Below are 10,773 nucleotides of genomic sequence, written 5' to 3'. Positions count from 1 at the left end.
AGTTGGAAAATGGTAATGTATAAAGCATGTTTAATAGTGTATCGGTTGAATTCCTTTTAATAGGCTGCACCAAACTCATTGTCTCAAAAAGTGATATGCCACACATGCTTGGCACGTAGGATACTAATCAAAAGTGCACTCGCTACAGGAACAGAGACGTTGAGCACGTGTGTGAGATCCAATCAGCTCGTGGAGAATTCCATCTCCATCTATAGATGCAAATCTACCAGTTGAGATGAAATTTGTTAATGGTCAAATATTCATAAAGTGGATTTGGAGGTATTCACTGGACGGGATCTCAGATGCCATGATTTCTAAAACACGGTCCATCGGTCATTAGATAGACGGCTGTGATCTAACATCTCGCTCCCATTTGTACTCCGAAAAGATGGATCTACCATATTTTGGCTTGTCCGGGAAGTGGATCGACTGTGACCTCGTGTAAGTGATATTCCTGTGCCCGGGCTGGCATGAGGCCCTTAGAGATGGGCGTGACAAATCCACTCTGTCCATTCGTTTTGAAAGATTGATATTTATGCCTACCGTTTATTTGAGTGAAATAACCTTATGAATGGTTCGGATTTCCTATAAACATCATTGTCAGCTTCAAGAAGCTTTCAACGATGGATGTTTTTGTTCCTAGTATTTCATTTTGTGTGGCCCACCTGAGTTTTAATGTCCTGACCGATTGTCAGATTTGAAAAAAGATGAACGGAGTGTCTTTGTCACGCCCTTCTCTATGGGCCCCACATAGCCCCAACAATTATATCTATATACAAATATATACACACCACATTCCTACATACGTACGGTATGGGAGTTGTAGAAAACCTCCCATCCAAACATCGTATGCGATGGGAGTTAAAATGCAGCCATCTAAACCTCCCATCCAAATATCCTATGCGATGGGAGTTAAAACGCAGCCATCTAAACCTCCCATCTAAACATCATGTGGAATATGAGTTGTAAAAACTTTTCATTCTCATGCCATCCAAACGCCATGGCACGGGAGCCGATGGAATTAGAAAACCCATGGTATTGAGACAATTCTCTGACAAAGCTAATTATTACCTTTTTAAAAACCCATCCCACCTAATCCCTTTAATCCCACCGTCCAAACAGCCCCATAGGATCTTAGGCAGGCTTAGGTTAGGCATTGTCTATGGGGATTTATATTTGACAAGTGGGGTTGTGGTTCAGTGATCCATACCATTCATTTGTTGTTTCTCACCATGGATGGACCATTACTTGAAACTCTTCCATATTTAAAGACGCTAGCCTCCTATCTCAACCCCTTTCAGTTAAATGTGGTCTGTGCTATTCCTCTAGTTCTCTTTTCTGCTTTTCTATACATGGGCCAGAAATTGAAAGGTTAGGATTGCCATACGAAGGAGTTTTCTTTTGGGTTCATCATCCATCGATGCTGGGCTCAGAAGACCATCGTCTAGGATCAATGAACTAGAGGCCCCGTTTATCAAAATTGAAAACCAGATTGTCTTATAATTCCTCATTTATTTGATGGGGAAATGATATTGTTGGTCTAAAAATTGACCATGTGGTGCATATATGTAGTTTGCGTGTGTGTCAAAACTAATTTGCAGTCTGATTCAAGTCGAAAGCCACTGACTCTTGGCATTGAGATAGAGCAGTGTGTATTTAATTGGTCGGAAGACCAATTGTTTATTATATCAACCGTCGAGTATGCTTATTAGACGATTTGGGAATGTTAGGGCCTTTTCTCCCATGAGTTCTTTTTTGTCTTGGAAATGACTTTCGAAGGTACAACAAATGTTAGATAAAGCGGAAATTGGAGATAGAGATGGAAAAGTGAAACCTACCACTAACACGAGATCACTATCATGGCTGAAAGCAATGTGGTGCTTAACCAAAGCAACGCGCTGATGAGTAAGGAATAAGAAATTCCAAGATCTTTCGACCCAATGCATTATGGTTTATGGTATTCCTTCATATCCGGCACATTGGCGCATATAGAAGGGAACTACAGTAGATTATGACTAAGTTGGGGACGGATTGAACTACTCCTATAAGATAAGGGTTTCCACATTGATGAGCAATGGAGCTAATAAATATCCCACATGATAAGTAGTGTTGCACTAGATTTGAGTTATATTGGGTTTGATTGATTGAATGTTTTTTTTTAAATCATTTATTTTGCATTCTCATTTGCTATTTATACACTTCCTGACAACATCGTGAGAGTAATCGCTGCTACGTGGCGACATTGTATATTATTAGTTATAAAATGGTGGTTGCTTTTAATTACTCGTGCTTTGCCTTCATCGTATGCGTCTTTATCATAAAGATTGGTTATCGATCATGCCATGTAACCCCAACATTACTTTTTATCCTCAAGTCACACGAGTAGCATGCCTCTTCAAAGGCTTGATCATTAATGAGTTGTCCTCTATATATTTAGTACACATTGTGAAGATTTTATAACTGCCATGTGTCTGTATCTACAATATCGAATCTAATGTTGTCAAATCTTATCGAAACATATACAAAACCCTAATTTGAAAGGGAAGTGATACAAGATCTTACCATTCAACTAAGCCAAAATTTAAAATTTATGCTAGGTTGGTCCCATGGTGTTCCATGGGTAAAATTTATTTACGGTCTCATCACAGCCTTTCTCCAAAGTAACCTGTGGTTGGTCCGATCCTAATGTAAGTTGTCCAAATCAACTCAGACTTGGTAGCATCCAATCCTATTCCAATAGTGAAAATAGTTCAGATTCCGCCCGAATCAGATGACTCACACCCTGACGCAGGATCAAACAAAGCTTGATACTGCACGTGTGACAAAACTTGCGTGCTTGAATTAGTATCTTCAGAAGGAATCCTCAATCCAAGGAGCAGCGGTCCACACTTGGCTCGGAGTTCATGAATTATTGAAAATTTCATCCTGTCATCTGGGTGGTGGAGCAGATCAACGGTCACGATCACTATGCATGTTTACAATTACACGTGTGCATAGAGACCACGCTTCATTGACCTCCACGAAGGTGCCTCATAGTTGCGGCCATCATGAATTAGTGGACAATTTTCTTCTCTCTCTCTCTCTCTCTCTCTCTCTCTGTGTGTGTGTTAAAAAGACCAGCTCGGTAGACGCTCGCTGTACACACGTGACCTGCTGAGCAGGGCACGTACACAATGGGCTTCCCCTGAAGAATAGCCTGTATTTTATACACGTGTGCAACGTAGGCAAGCATGCAGCCTCAAATGGTTAAATAGTCTGAGAGCAGCTTTTTTATATATAAAATTAAAAAAAAAAAAGCAGATGGTCGGCGATCATCAGAACACCGTACAGATGACGCGTGACTCAGATGGTTGATCTGGTGTCCTCACCGGGGACGGCGTATATACTTTGTGAGTGATGAATGATACGTGGGCCTGCATACAAATAATTCAAATTATGGTCCTACTCTAGATGCACCATGAACCAAAAACCACACTTATTTGATTTTCTAACTACCGCATTGGCGGTTTAAAATAAAATAAAATCCAATGTTCCTATTTTTATTTTTATTTTGTTAAAAAAAATACTGTAACGAATCAGAGGTTAGGATTGTTCAATCAATCTAATTTTGGGGCTGTACAGTTTGAGGTAAATGTATGCGTCGTGTACAGTTACTGGGTGCCTGCGTATGAAGCGTCGACTCTGCCAGAGTATCAAATGACCACCTTTTCCAAACGGCACGGAACGCCGAGCCATGGGCTCGTGTCCAGACTCCAGTGTCTCTGGACCGGAGCTTCTAACTGAGAAATTTACAACTGTGTATCCCACCTTTTATCCAGCGGTTTTATTGAAGCAAACCAAACTTAACGTACCAACTTAGACCTGCACGTGCGGAAAGCTAATTTGAGGACGTAAATACCCCTGATTTAAGTAAGCTGGTGTAAAGTGGCTGCCCTCTATAGCTACGGATTAAAACGTAGCTATATATCCGTAGCTCTAGAACCGAAACGGGGCGGGCTCACCGAATTGGCTACGCCCCCGCCACTCGTTGCCCTGTCCAGTAAGGTCACCGAATCTCGCGGTAGCCCTATAGCTACGGATTATAACCGTAGCTATAGGTAGCTTGCTATCTAAACAAAATAAATAATATATATATATATATATATTAATATTTGGGTTAGCTTGTTAGTGCACACCCATGTCAGTACACACACTCCATGTTAGCCACCCCCACTAGGGATCAATGCCAAGACCTCAAGTGTTGAAACAAGGTATCTCCACTTAGTCTACCAGTTAAGCTATGGATTTGGGTGTAACAAAAAAAAATAAAAACAAATGGTCACATCAAAGGAAATCTATTTTCTTTTTCTACTGTTTGGCACTGAATTCATGGTTTCCAAACATGGCCTAATGGAAAGAAGGTAAAAATAATAATAAATAAAATAAAAAGATGCAATTCTTTAAGATGACATAGTATTGTTGGCTTTACAAAACAGCCAAATGATCTTCATTTTTATGGCTCACCAAATATTAAGGCACTAACTTTCATTTGAAGATGGCTTTTATTGTTTGATTTTCTATAGAAAAGAATTCAACTCGTGAGAACCTCTTGTATTTGAGAAAATTGCTGATGTGTTACCATTTGGATTAATATCAAAACAAGAATGTATGGTAATCTTACCAATATTTTGAGTCGTTTTTTTTACCAACTCAACTGTGTTTGTCAAAAAGATTTGGCTATATGATGAAAACTTGTCTTAGTGAACAGTGATTATTACTTCAACTTTGGAATGCCTTTTAAAATTGAGGGAGGTAACCTAGGACTTGAGCGAGACAACGTAGAAATTGAGCAAGGAAACCTTGAATTGAACGAGGCAAAATACAAATTGAACAAGGCAACGTACAAATTCAACGGGAAATTTTGGGAAATGAGCGAGGCAATGTAGAAATTGAGCGAGGCAAACTACAAATTAAGCGAGAGAACCTAGAAATTCAGTGAGGCAACTTAGGAATTGAGCAAGGCAACCTAGATATTGAGCGGGGCAACGTAAATATTCAATGAGGCAAACTACAAATTGAGCAAGGCAACCTAGGATTTGAGTAAGGCAAACTAAAAATTGAGTGAGACAATTTAGAAATTCAGCAAGGGAACCTAAAAATTCAACGAGGCAACCTAGGAATTGAGCTAGGCAAACTACAAATTTAGAGAAGCAAACTAGGAATTGAGCTAGGCAAACTACAAATTCAGCGAAGCAAACTAAAAATTCAGCGAAGCAAACTAAAAATTCAGCGAGGCAACTTCGGATTTAAGCGAGGCAAACTACAAATTGAGCGAGGCAACTTAGGAATTGAGCGAGGCAAACTACAAATTGAGTGAGGCAACTTAGAAATTCAGCGAGTCAAACTACAAATTGTGCGAGGCAACCTACAAATTTAACGAGGGAACCTAGAAATTCAGCGAGGCAACCTAGAAAATAAGCGAGACAACCTAAAGATTCAGCGAGGCAACCTAGAAATTGAGTGGGGCAAACATGAATTTCAGCGGGGCAAACACGAAATTGAGCGGGGCAAACGTGAAATTTGAAATTCAGCGGGGCAAACATGAAATGCAGCGGGGCAAATATGAAATTCAGCGAGGCAAACTAGAAATTTAGTGGGGAAAACTTGAAATTGAGCGAGGCAACCTAGAAATTGAGTGAGGCAACCTAAAAATTCAGCAAGGGAAACATGAAATTCAGCGAGGCAAATATGAAATTCAGTGGGGCAAACATGAATTTCAGCGGGGCAAACATGAAATTAAGTGGGGCAAATATGAAATTAAGTAGGGCAAACACAAAATTCAGCTGGGGAAACATGTATTTCAGCGGGGAAAACATGAAATTCAGTGGGGCAAACATGAAATCCTCTTGTTCTTCAATCTACCAGCTAAGGGACCACACGTGGTATCCCATTGGATAACCAAACTTTCTTGCATCACTAATGAAGTTCAAAATAAGATCAATCGAACCTCAAAAAGGATTTTAGGACATTTACTTGTAGTCATATCGGTCCGTAGAAGTCTAAAAGGATGGAAATTAGCTAATCAACTTTAGTATATGAAAATTTTCAAATTTTGTTGTTAATAAATGGTAGGTTAATATCATTCATTGCCTCTACAACTGAACCATACAACTAATAGGTAAAACTTAGGAAAATCCCACTATTTGGTAGTTTGGAATTAAGGTAGTTGCTACGGATACGCATAGTTCCGACACTTTGCTCATCTTCGAAATGCAAAATACAATACCAGTATCTGATTCTCTAGCCTTGGCAAGTAGATATCTAGAAGAGATTCTAGTTATTGAAAGTCCCAAATAATTGATGTGGAAATTGTCATTAATGACCTTAGTTCTAATATATGGTAGCAGATGAGGTTGAAAAATTTATAGTAGTTGGACATTGAACGATTAAAAGCATTAACCACTTATGTTGCTTTTCTACATATACACAAGATTCATAGGCTGAAAAATTGTTATTGAGTTCGTGTTTTATGTTTAGTTAGTAGAGAATGACAAACTCTTTTATACTAGATGACTAACAACTGAAGAAAATTTTCAAGTAAATTGTGCAAGGTTTACAGTAATCTTGTAGTGGAGGAAATTTTCAAATATATGCATTTCAGTCCGAGTTCTTTCTCTAATCACGATAGCTTTGAGAGGGTTGATCCGAGAGATGGGTTGATTGCAAAAGAGCCGATTAAAACTATATTGGGTTATCTTGCTGGCATAATGATTTCAGGACCAGTAAGATAACCCAATATAGTTTTAATCAGCCCTTTTGCATTCAACCGATCCCTCGAATCAACCATCCCAAGGCTATCGTGATTAGAGAATGAACTTGGACTGAAATGCACAGACTTAAAATTATTCTGAACTCCAAGATTACTATAAACATCATACAATTTACTTGAATCAATGGTCAGTAAGATGGACTGCGGGCACCAAACAAATAAACTACCATCTTCGCTAGCTTCCATAAATATTTTCTTCAGTTGAGCGGGGCAAACATGAACTTCAGCAGGGCAAACTGAAAATTGAGCGGGGCAAGCATGAATTTCAGCGGGGCAAACATGAAATTGAGCAAGGCAAACATGAAATTGAGCAGGGCAAACTGAAAATTTAGCGGGGTAAACATGAATTTCAGCGGGGCAAACTGAAAATTTAGCGGGGTAAACATGAATTTCAGCGGGGCAAACTGAAAACTGTACGTGTAAACTTGCCATAATACAGAACTTGATTAAATAATAGAGGACCGAGTACTCATGTTCCATAATAGATGAGAATGATATTGTTCTTTAGGAAACAAAGAGTAAGTAATGAATTAAGCTTATATGGATCAAGGCTTCAAAGTTACGAATGACTTCGTGTGGTGCTCGTTAAATTCAACGACGCTGTTTGTCATGGAATTGCTTGAGGCAAGCATGAAAATTGAGCAAGACAGGCATGAAATTTTAGTAAGGCAAGCTAGAAATTGAGGGAGGGAACCTAGACATTGAGCGGGGCAAATATGAAATTGAGCAGGGGAGACATGAAATTCAGCAGGGCAAATAATGAAATTCAGCGGGGGAAACATGAAATTTAGCGGGAAAAATTGAAAATTGAGCGGGGCAAACATGAAATTCAGTGGACATAAATCATTAGTTATCGATACTATCGATCCAGACTCGATATTACCGATGACTTATCATTGATATAATCGACCATATATGAGATTCGACAACAAAATGTTTCGTATAAGGGATTGTATTGGCTCAATATTATCGACAATGAGTCGATATATCAAGGTTTACATGTCGATAATATCGAAGAGTTCTAGATAATATCGAGGAGCACTTTTTTCAAATTTAGGGTATTTTTATTTTTTTGTTTTTTATTTTTAGGGTCATCCTCCATCCACAATAGGGGCCCTAATTTGAGTGAGCTGATTGGCATGAATGCATACCATGTTTATGCACATGAGTGGCTAGTTGGTACAGCATACTTGAGCTATGGTAGATGAACATTGTATCCTGTTTCACAGTCAAACCTTAAGACAAGTGGGTTTCCTCAATTTCATGTTTGGATATTACCAACTTCTTAATTATATGAAATAAAATTTAGGGAAATAGTGTTGATACTGGGGAGTTTGGATTGTAAGTAAAATGATATAAGCTACCTATGCGTTAAGTAGCTTATCTTGGTTTCTACTTCTTAAGTTGAAGTGATTAAGTAACTTTAAGTAAAAAAGTTACTTATGATTGATCTTAAACCAAGCTTACTTATCTCGAATAAGCTACTTATCTACTGCTGTAGGTATACAAAGTAACTTATTTCGGGGTATCCAAATATGCTCCAAAAGCCAAATACCTTAAACCAACATAAGTTAGTGACAAGTAAACATCATTTCAAGTTAGCCTTTGAGAAGATTCTTTTTGGTTGATGTGTTTTGAACAGTGGTTAATGTGTTTGTCAATCCAATCTCCAATATCTAATGAAAGACAACAATTTCGTTAGAAGTGAAAGAAGGGATACGTCAAGCCAAATGAAAGGAATTTACAGTACATAGGGATTGTTTTGTGGGTACCGTAGTGAGCATTCATGCTTTTATGATGCAATAAGGATCTATTGCGTCAGAGATGATCAAATACTATCAATATTATCTAAGTAGCTTGAAATTGAGCGAGAGAAAATGAAAATTGGGCGAGCCTAGCATGAGAGGGAGCAAGGAAAACTAAAAATAGAGCGAGCCTAGCATGAGAGGGAGCAAGGAAAACAGAAAATAGAGTGAGCCTAGCATGAGAGGGAGCGAGGAAAATTGAAAATTGAGTGAGCCTATCATGAAAGGGAGCAAGGAAAACTAAAAATTGAGCGAGCCTATCATGAAAGGGAGCGAGGAAAACTGAAAATAGAGCGAGCCTAGCTTGAAATTGAGTGGAGTGTACATCAAATTCAGTGGGGCAAACTAAAAATTGAGCAGGTTTTTAGTTGAACAGCAAGCTTTAAAACTAAAGGCCAAAGGAATGCAGTCGTGTGCCTCTCTTTTACTGGCATAATGATTTGAGGACCAGCAAGATAACTTAATATAGTTTTAATTAGCCCTTTTGCAATCAACCCTTCCAAGGCTATCGTGATTAGAAAAAGAACTCGGACTGAAAAGTCACTTAGACTTGAAAATTTTCTGCACTCCAAAATAACTATAAACCTCGTACAAATTTCTTCAATTGTAGGTCATCTGTTATAAAGAGTTTTTCCTTCTCTATTAATCGAATTCCATCGCCAGATGCAGTCTAGAAGGGCAACTTGGTTATTTTCTCTTTGAGAATCTCTTCAGCGCGGGAAACATGAAATTCAGTGGGGCAAACTGAAAATTGAGCGAGGCCAACATGAAATTGAGCGGGGCAAGCTGAAATTTGAGCGGGGCAAGCGTGATTTAGCGGGGCAAACATGAAATTGAGCAAGGCAAGCATAAAATTCAACGCGACAAGCATGAAATTTAGCAGGCCAAACTGAAAATTAAGTGGGGCAAACATGAAATTGAGCAGGACAAATTGATATTTAAGCGGGGCAAACATGAAATTGAGCAAGGCAAACTGAAATTCGATCAGGGCAAACATGAAATTGAGCGGGGTAAATATGAAATTGAGCAGGGCAAACTGGAATTTGAGTGGGGCAAACATGAAATTGAGCTGGGCAAACTAGAAATTGAGTAGGGCAAACATGAAATTGAGTGGGGCAAGCATGAAATTCAACGGGGCAAACATGAAATTCAACGGGGCAAATTTGAAATTGAGCGGGGCAAACTTGAATTTCAGCGGGGGAAACATGAAATTCAGCGGGGCAAACTTGAATTTCAGCGAGGGAAACATGAAATTCAGCAGGGGAAACATGAAATTAAGCGGGGCAAACATGAAATTAAGCGGGGCAAACTGAATATTGAGCGGGGCAAACTGGAAATTGAGTGACGGAAACTAGAAAATCAGCAAGGCAAACTTAATAGATAATTTCATGGCTTGAGCCCAAAAATCTAAACATATCTAATGTTCAAATGAACCACACCACATGAAAATTTTAAATTGAACTTCTACTGTTGAAAATTTCTTAGAGGCCACAGAAGCTTTAAATCAAGCTTATAATTGTGTTTTCTATTAATCCATGTCTGTATGATCTTATGAACAGGTTTGATAACAAACAAACATCACTGTTGGGCCTACTATGGTTTCAACGGTGGAAATCATCATCCGCACTGTTTCCCATGGTATGATCCTCTTGATCTTTTGATATGCTTCAATTTGGGGCTCAACCCCTTAAATTAGATGGAAAAACGGATGGACGGCGTAGATATACTACATATATTCAATGTGGGCCCAACTGAGTTTAAAATATACCTATGGTGCGTGCTTTCTTCATTGGACCGACTATTTTCAGAAGAAGACAAAATGCTGATAAGGAAGGTGGGTCCAAAAAATGGGTTTTTTGTATTTCTTACTGGAAACGGAGTGAGAAAAAAGGGTGCAAGAAACGGCAGTGAAAGCAGTAGTGGAAAGGATAGTAAAAGAAACATAGTGATACAGGAGGGGTATTTTTGTCCTGAAATTGAGCGGGGCAAACTTGAAATTGAGCAAGGCAAGCATGAGATTGAGCGGGGCCAGGGAAAACTGCAAATTAGAGCGAGGCAAGCATGAAATTGAGTGGGGCAAACAAGATATTCAGTGGGGCAAACTTGAATTTTAGTGGGAAAACATGAAATTGAGCTGGGCAAGCATGAAATTCAGCAGGA

Source organism: Magnolia sinica, chromosome 2, assembly GCF_029962835.1.
Source record: "Magnolia sinica isolate HGM2019 chromosome 2, MsV1, whole genome shotgun sequence".
NCBI classification, from domain to species: Eukaryota; Viridiplantae; Streptophyta; class Magnoliopsida; order Magnoliales; family Magnoliaceae; genus Magnolia; species Magnolia sinica.
The sequence above is the reverse complement of the archived record's forward strand: the minus strand, read 5'-3'. Positions refer to the sequence as shown.